The 7,359-nt window shown below is 43.2% G+C and overlaps 3 non-coding genes across 3 annotated transcripts; all 3 read left to right on the forward strand.

Annotated features, from left to right (window-relative positions):
* The first annotated feature begins 2,771 nt into the window (after positions 1 to 2,771).
* On the forward strand, positions 2,772 to 2,844 carry trnaf-gaa (transfer RNA phenylalanine (anticodon GAA)). The gene has a single exon. It is a non-coding gene; the product is annotated as a tRNA-Phe (tRNA).
* A 243-nt stretch (positions 2,845 to 3,087) lies between these two features.
* On the forward strand, positions 3,088 to 3,160 carry trnak-uuu (transfer RNA lysine (anticodon UUU)). The gene has a single exon. It is a non-coding gene; the product is annotated as a tRNA-Lys (tRNA).
* Positions 3,161 to 6,743: 3,583 nt separating this feature from the next.
* trnas-aga (transfer RNA serine (anticodon AGA)) lies at positions 6,744 to 6,825 on the forward strand. Its single transcript has one exon. It is a non-coding gene; the product is annotated as a tRNA-Ser (tRNA).
* Positions 6,826 to 7,359: the final 534 nt, after the last annotated feature.

The following is a 7,359-nucleotide window of genomic DNA, read 5'->3' on the forward strand; positions in this document are numbered from 1 at the left end:
CAATTATGAATTTAGTGAGTCAACCAGACTTGGTCAGTAACAAAAATTAGTCTGGTTATTATTCAGTTTCCAGTCAGTAGGGACACACACACACACACGCACACGCACACGCACACACACACACACACACACACACACACAGCCTGTCTTTGGTATAAAATGGTCTGTCACGTTCACGTTGGAAGATTTCTCTGACTCCATTGTGAATAAAGAGATTCTTCATCTGACACCTGAGTCTTGATCCACTGATTCCTCTGATCCACCTCTTTCTGCTCCAACAAGGCTGACATGGATCAGGTGGGTCCATGTCATCCAATCAGTAGGTTTCTCTTCTCAATTAATTTTCTTCATCCCAGTTTAGATTGATTCTTCTCAGCCTCATGAAGGAGCATCTGATCAGGTGTTTGACTGCTTGTTAGTTGTAATTCCATAGATTTAATCTCAGATGTTATAGAATTAATAAGAACATCTTAAAGACCTTTGTCCAACACTTGAAACTCACCTGTCTGTCGAGGCCCAACTGGCCTTTGGTAGTGAGGTGGTGGATGCATGTGTATGAAATGAGGCTCGTGTTGCTGTGAGGAGCCACTAGAGGGAGACACCTGTCGTTCCTCCCAGCTGACAATGAGGCTTCACAGCTGCATTTGAAGCTGTCCTTTATGAGTCACAACTGTCTTGAGCTCAGGAGCCAAACTCACCAACAACACTTCATCCTGGTCATGTGGTCTGTTTGTCAGGAGATTCCAAATCCAAAGTTGTTGATACACAAGAGGAGAAAACACGTCAACGTTTGTTCATTTTTATGAGTCACACTGAAAATGAACAGAAGAGTGACAGTGAAAATGGATTCAAAAATAATAAATTATCATAAATAATGAATAAATACTCAGAATTTACTGGCATTTGACTGCATTTTGTAGTTAATCAGTAGATAAAAGAGTAACATATATATTCTATACATGTGATGTACGTACATGGCTTTGGACAAAAGCGTCTGCTCAATGAAATTGTAGGATTGTAGAATTCTATAAATGTAGAATATAATTGTAGAAATGCTCTCTATCACCACCCCCAACGTCTGTGCCAGGGTCTCTGGCCAGTGGTCAATGGCTCATATCACCTGCCCAGGATGGATCAAGCTTGCTTGTCTTTGTAATTCTGCACTTATTAGAGACCTGGAAACAAAGGAATGCTGAAAAAGAGAAAATAGGACCTCACACAAATGGGCTTGTGACAGAAATTAAGATCATTTTGTGAATATCCATCCTCTACAAATGTGTGTCAATGTGGTTGTTGTGGCCGAGTGGTGAAGGCGATGGACTAGAAATCCATTGGGGTCTCCCTGCTCAGGTTGGAGTCCTGCCAGCAACGTTAAACTGTTGATGTTCTATGTCAGGGTGAACGTCATACCTTTGCCTGATTTAGTGTGGTGGCTCATACCTGAATTTATCCAAACAAGCTAACTTCGTAACACCAATCTACACAGTTTAAATTATCAAAACCTCAAACTGCAGTCAGAAATTTTCAATTCTCTCATCCACCAACAATCCTCATCAATAAAATCTGGAAGAAGGAACCGCAGAAAGTCTGCAGGAGAACGTAGACGAGTGCTGCCACTGACCCATCATGAGGAAGACCGGTAACGTGGCGACCCCACTTCCCAAAAGAAGCCGACCGTCCAGCGCACCCTCATCACCCAATAAGGACCTCGGGGACATCCTGGACTCAATTGACAGGAAACTAACAAGTTTCCATGCTGGACTCTCTCGTGGAAATCCTCCACAAAGAGCCTCCATGAGTCTCTGGGACTCAGCCAGCAAAAGGTGGCTTCACTGGCCACTAAAAATCAAGCCCTTTAAGCCTCCAGCCTCCCATCACTGTTTCCTCCCTCTCAAATATGTATCCTCAAATATACATTTGAGTCTTTAGATGCTGTAACGTCCAAAGATCATATTCTTATTGACCCTCCCCCTTCTTTGTTCCACCATGGAAAGAGGAGAACTTTATTCCAGTTTAGTGGATGAACATAGAGGGACTACACCTGGATCTCTGTGTTTAACAAACAATTGTGTTAAACATCAGGAGTCATGAGTTTGCTCAAAACTAATGACTTGGAGTGAGTTCAATGAGTTTATAGCCAACAATTCTCCATCAGCAAGCACATCCTGCAAAAGCAATGATGACAATTTTCCTTTTAAAATGCAGGAACGTTGTGCAGATCCAGGATCAGTGGGAACAGCTGTTTGCTTTAAACGGTTGGGGGGAAAGGGTCGATTTATTGTCGAGTCAATGTTATTTATATTGTGCCAAATCACAAAAAAAGTTATCTCAAGACACTTGACAGGTAAAGCAGGTCTAGAACCACACTCCTTCAATGAATTCACGTATGTGAAGATATTCAACTTATGTGACAAATTCTCATGACTATGAGTCCAGAGAACCTGTCAGCGTTGACATTCCCCTGGTGTCAGTGAAGTCATGTCAACGGACCTGGGGCCTGTAGTTGGTGTCCATCCTTGATATCCTCCAAACAGGTCATCAAACTTGGCCCTCGTCAGCTTGAAGGACAGCTGGAAACGGCCTTCGTCCAGGCACAGTTTTTGGAGAAAGCGAGTTAAGAAGTTTAGAGTTCCAAGAAGCTTCTTCAGTTCATTCACTTTGGTCCTGTAGAACTGTTCAATGTGTCATGACTTCAGAGGCTCAAATCCTCTCTAAGTTCTAGTGAGAGTGGAAGAGATTATAAAATGAGAGAGGCAGGGCCTTCACTCAGAGCTGAAATAGCTCAGTTGGGAGAGCGTTAGACTGAAGATCTAAAGGTCCCTGGTCCGATCCCAGGTTTCAGCAGAGGAACAGCATTGACTTTACTTTCCAGTGGAGGAACTGCAGACATGAAGGAAACGAACATCTTGTCCTGTGCATTCTGATGACATTCAAGACATTTTTGGAGCCTCTTGTTGGATTTTGCCACAGAGAATCAGAGCCAATCAAAAGCCTGGTGGACTTTAACATGGAGGATTGAACAAGTCAAGAAAGCAGCAGTTGGACCTTCACAGGTGTTTCTTTTCCTGTCTAAATGCTGTAGAAAGAGCCTGAGTAGCTCAGATGGTAGAGCATCAGACTTTTAATCTGAGGGTCCAGGGTTCAATTCCCTGTTCAGGTGCTGTGGATGTTCCAGTGTTTGACACTATGGTACTGGATGAAATTTAGTGTTGAACAAACTGTCATCAGCAAAAGTAGAAGTGTTCCTGTCTTTCCACTGTGAGACAGTTGCTAGAAAAGTGACCAATAATAATTTCATGTGGCATGCAATTAACAAAAGACCACAAATAACACCTACATTAATGGTTGCAGGGGGGCTGGAGCCTATCCCAGCATCTACAGGTGAGAGGCAGGGTTCACCCTGGACAGGTTGCCAGTCAATCACAGGGCCAACAATACAGAGATGAAAAACCATTCATACCTACACGCAATCAGCCTCTTCCCAAATTACATGTCTTTGGACGGTGGGAAGAAGCCGGAGTACCTGGAGAGAATGCACGGGGAGAACATGCAGACTCTACACAGAAAGATTCTGCACCCGAGCCTGGACTCAAACCCAGAACCTTCTTGCTGTGAGGCAACAGTGCTAACCACTGCATCATCATGCCGCCGTGGTCTTATATACTTTTCTCAATTGTGTTTCTGTCATGTCCTCCTGAGATCAAAGTCAGAATTCTAGTTACTGTCAAAACCCTGATGACATTATCAGGAATTCTGACTTTGATCTGGAGACTCTTGCTTTAATCTGAATTTGATCTGACTAATGATTTAGTTTCGGCCACCTAATTTCTCCTGATGGACTGGTGACCTGTCCAGGGTGAACCCTGCCTCTTGCCCAATGTCACCTGGGATCGCCCCCCCCCCCCCGTGACCCTTAAAGGATAAGAATAGAAAGTGGATGGAGGGATGGACTTAACACTGAAATCAGCTCATATGATCCACATTCTAATTCTTCCTTTCCCTCTTTAGGAGTCAATGAGAATAGTAGTGTATATAATAATGTATATACAACCTTGTAGTATCTTTCCAAAGCTTTGAGTATTTCATCTTGTTTCTACTGGTAGTTTTAGTGTCTGGATCTTTTCTTTTTATATCCTGCTGTCTGCTCTTTGCTTTTGGAACTTCCTTCCCAACAACGACCAAGCCTCCTGGGTACTGTAGGAAACATGGTCAAGTTCTTCTTACCTTTGCAGTAACGTCCTGCTCACATTGATCGGTCTTCATTTTGACTCCTCCCACTGCCACAATGACCAGCCTTTATACACTTGGTGACTGTGGTCCTGGTTGCTGCAGGCCTCAACACCAGCCTGTGGTTGTGAGCAGGGCAGAACAGAACTGACAGTATCTCACATGCAGGACCTGGGTCAGCGCCTGGTGCCAGCTGGGGCACCGCTTTAACATCGACGCCCTTGAAGATCTTCTCCAGGAACTCGCCTTTTTGGTTCCATCAAGGCCTGTGAGGATGGTAAAGAGTGATCCACCACCAGGCAGCACAGTCAGCAGCAGCCATTTTGTTCCACTAGACTCAAATATGATAGTGAAAGCCTGGTGAGTGCTTGCTAACTAACACTTCCTGTTTTTATTGCTATTCTTCCATGAATGTGCTCATGTTGTCTTGTCCCCAACCACAGTTTCAAAGCCATGATGACACCTTTCATTAACAATCAGACTTATTTTTTTGCTATTTGGACAAATAAGGTTTCAACTGACACGACTGGCCAACGTCCTGGAGTTAATTCAGCCTGTAGAACCAGGTGCTGGTGTAGCTGAGTAGATAACCAATTAAAAAAAAGAAATTGTTTCACATTATATTATTTTGGTGAACCTTCTCAAAACCTGTCTTGCAAGAGTAACTCTTTCAATGTGCCTTTATCCTGTCATGTGATAGATTTTTGGTTATAGATTATTTAGTTCCACATCACTTGTCACTGGCAGTGTTGCATATACTGGGAGGAGCCTGCGGCTCTGGTTACACTGTGCCGATGTTGTTGGCTTGAAGGCAGCTCAGCGTTAGTGCACATTGTTGTTTTGGTGAGTTCAAGATGAGGAGAACTCCTCAAGTTCAGGACATTTTCTTCCCACGAGTGATAAAAGCAGCCAACCCCTCCAGCACAGAGAGGCTGCCACACCTCTCCAGTGACCTAGGATACAATGGCAGTGGTGGGATTTGAACCCACACCTCCTCAGAGACTAGAGCCTTAATCCAGCGCCTTAGATCGCTCGGCCACACTACCTCACTGAGCTGTTTAGTGAGTTGGTCTGTTGAAGGCATATTGAAGAGGAAGTAACATAATGCTATAAAACTTATTCTGAAGGGGGACCCCTTTCCCTCCCACTGTCACAGGAAGTGACGACAGCGCTGCCAGAAGCAGCCAGGAAAGAAATGGTAAAAGGACTCAATTTGTACAGCTCCTTTCTACCTCAGCACGCCACGCTAGCAAACCCCCTTTTGTTTGGTTTGGTTGTTGTTTAGTGACTGTGGATGAACACACAGGAGAAGTTGTGCATGAATTTGTGTTCCCTGTTCACTTGAATATATGCAGGAGTATGAGGTGGAAATAATACTGTTTATTTTTGTTCTTATTTCAGAACTGTTGACACAACAGTGTCAGATTAAAGCATCTTCCCCTTCTAGATGCTGGTCTCCTTCTGGTGTCCTGACTGACACCCATCTTGTGTTCTGGATCCACCTGAACGAAGCAGCTCCAGATCCCTGAACTCCCTTACAGGTAAAGAAAATGGATGGCTGGATGGAAGTCCCCCAACTGTGGCTGTTCTGAAACTCTTCTCCTCAATCACTCCTGAGTTGACACTCTGAGATGGGAAACTCTGAGTATCTGGTTCCAGAACAGCTGATCTGAGTTGCTTCAATCAACTGTGAGTACGTTCACCTTGAGTTGCACACGTGCACAACCACGACAAAATGCCATCGTCAATGGAGCCCCGACACCACGAGTCACCATGACAACCACAAACAAAATAACAAGTTATCTCACACCAATTCATTGAAACATGACCTTCCTATATTTATGGATCCATCACAAATATGAGCCTTCCCAGTCTGTCAGGTGGTAGAATTCAGTCAGCACCAATAACAGGAGAGTCAGAGTTTAGAAACCAAAGACAGACATTAAAGTCTCTCTGATAAAACAAAAGTATAGTGAAGTATACTGGAAAAGAATATTGCAATATATTAAATATGATATTTCCATGGAGGGGCAGTTTTACATTTTTATTCTTGGATGCATTATATTTTAGAATCAGAAAGGCAGTTACAATGACATCATCAAGACTAAACCTGGTGCTGACAAAGGTGTGGTGAACAATTTTAACAATCAATCCCAAATTTAGGCCTGAAATTGGAAAATAATATTAGCTAGCTAGCAACGTTAGCTAGTTAATGTTAGCAAGCTGTCAATATTTAGCACCATCAAATAGTTCAAACAAGGTCAACAGCTGTTATAATGATGGTCACATGATTCAACCTTCCTCCTGTGTGACCTGTTTGGAGGTTTTAAATGCATCAAAGAAGCACATGAATTTGTTCATTGCTTTTTGACTTTGTCAGGAAGCTCCAGTTCAAAAAAATAAAGCAAAACAAATTTTGTCACTAAATTATAAAAGAGTAAGTGTGAAATAGTTTGTGTTTGTGAGAAGATTAAAAAAATCTACTACTATCCTCTACTTATGTTCATGGGAGTGTAGTTGTTGTGGCCGAGTGGTTAAGGTGATGGACTAGAAATCCATTGGGGTCTCCCCGCGCAGGTTCGAGTCCTGCCAACAATGTTAAACTGCTGTTCCTGTGTGTGTATGTGTGTGTTTACATGCAGACTTTCCCTTGTGACAGATGGTTTGGTTTGGAATCCATCTTAGTCAGAACGTTTTGAGAAAATTCTATCATGTAGTTGGAGTTATTTTGATTTACAACAATGGAAAAAAAATCATCTCCCCTCCAAAAACCCTCCTCTTCAACTTTGTACCCAAGTTGTCTCCTCATCAGGCACCACAGGATCCGGTAGGTTCAGTTCAAACAAGTCATTAGAGATTTAAAAAACATTTTGTCCATTTGACATCAGGACTGCTCCCAGATCATCTCAATGAGCTCACCCCTGCACCAGAGTACCGCCCAAATTCATCAAGGACAGCAAACATGAGCAGGTCGAGGTTCACCTCCATCTTTGGAGGTTGTTGAATTTCCTCCTGAGGACCGTCAGGCTGTTTCCTTACTTTGCTGTGACACAACAGCAGACAGCAACAAGGACTGCTGCAGTGCACTTGGTAAAATCACCATCTGTAGACTGGACCAATATACTGATGTGA

The sequence above is a fragment of the Aulostomus chinensis genome, chromosome 4 (genome assembly GCF_037954235.1).
Source record: "Aulostomus chinensis isolate RoL2024-O1b breed Wild chromosome 4, RoL_Achi_v1.0, whole genome shotgun sequence".
Classification (NCBI taxonomy): Eukaryota; Metazoa; Chordata; class Actinopteri; order Syngnathiformes; family Aulostomidae; genus Aulostomus; species Aulostomus chinensis.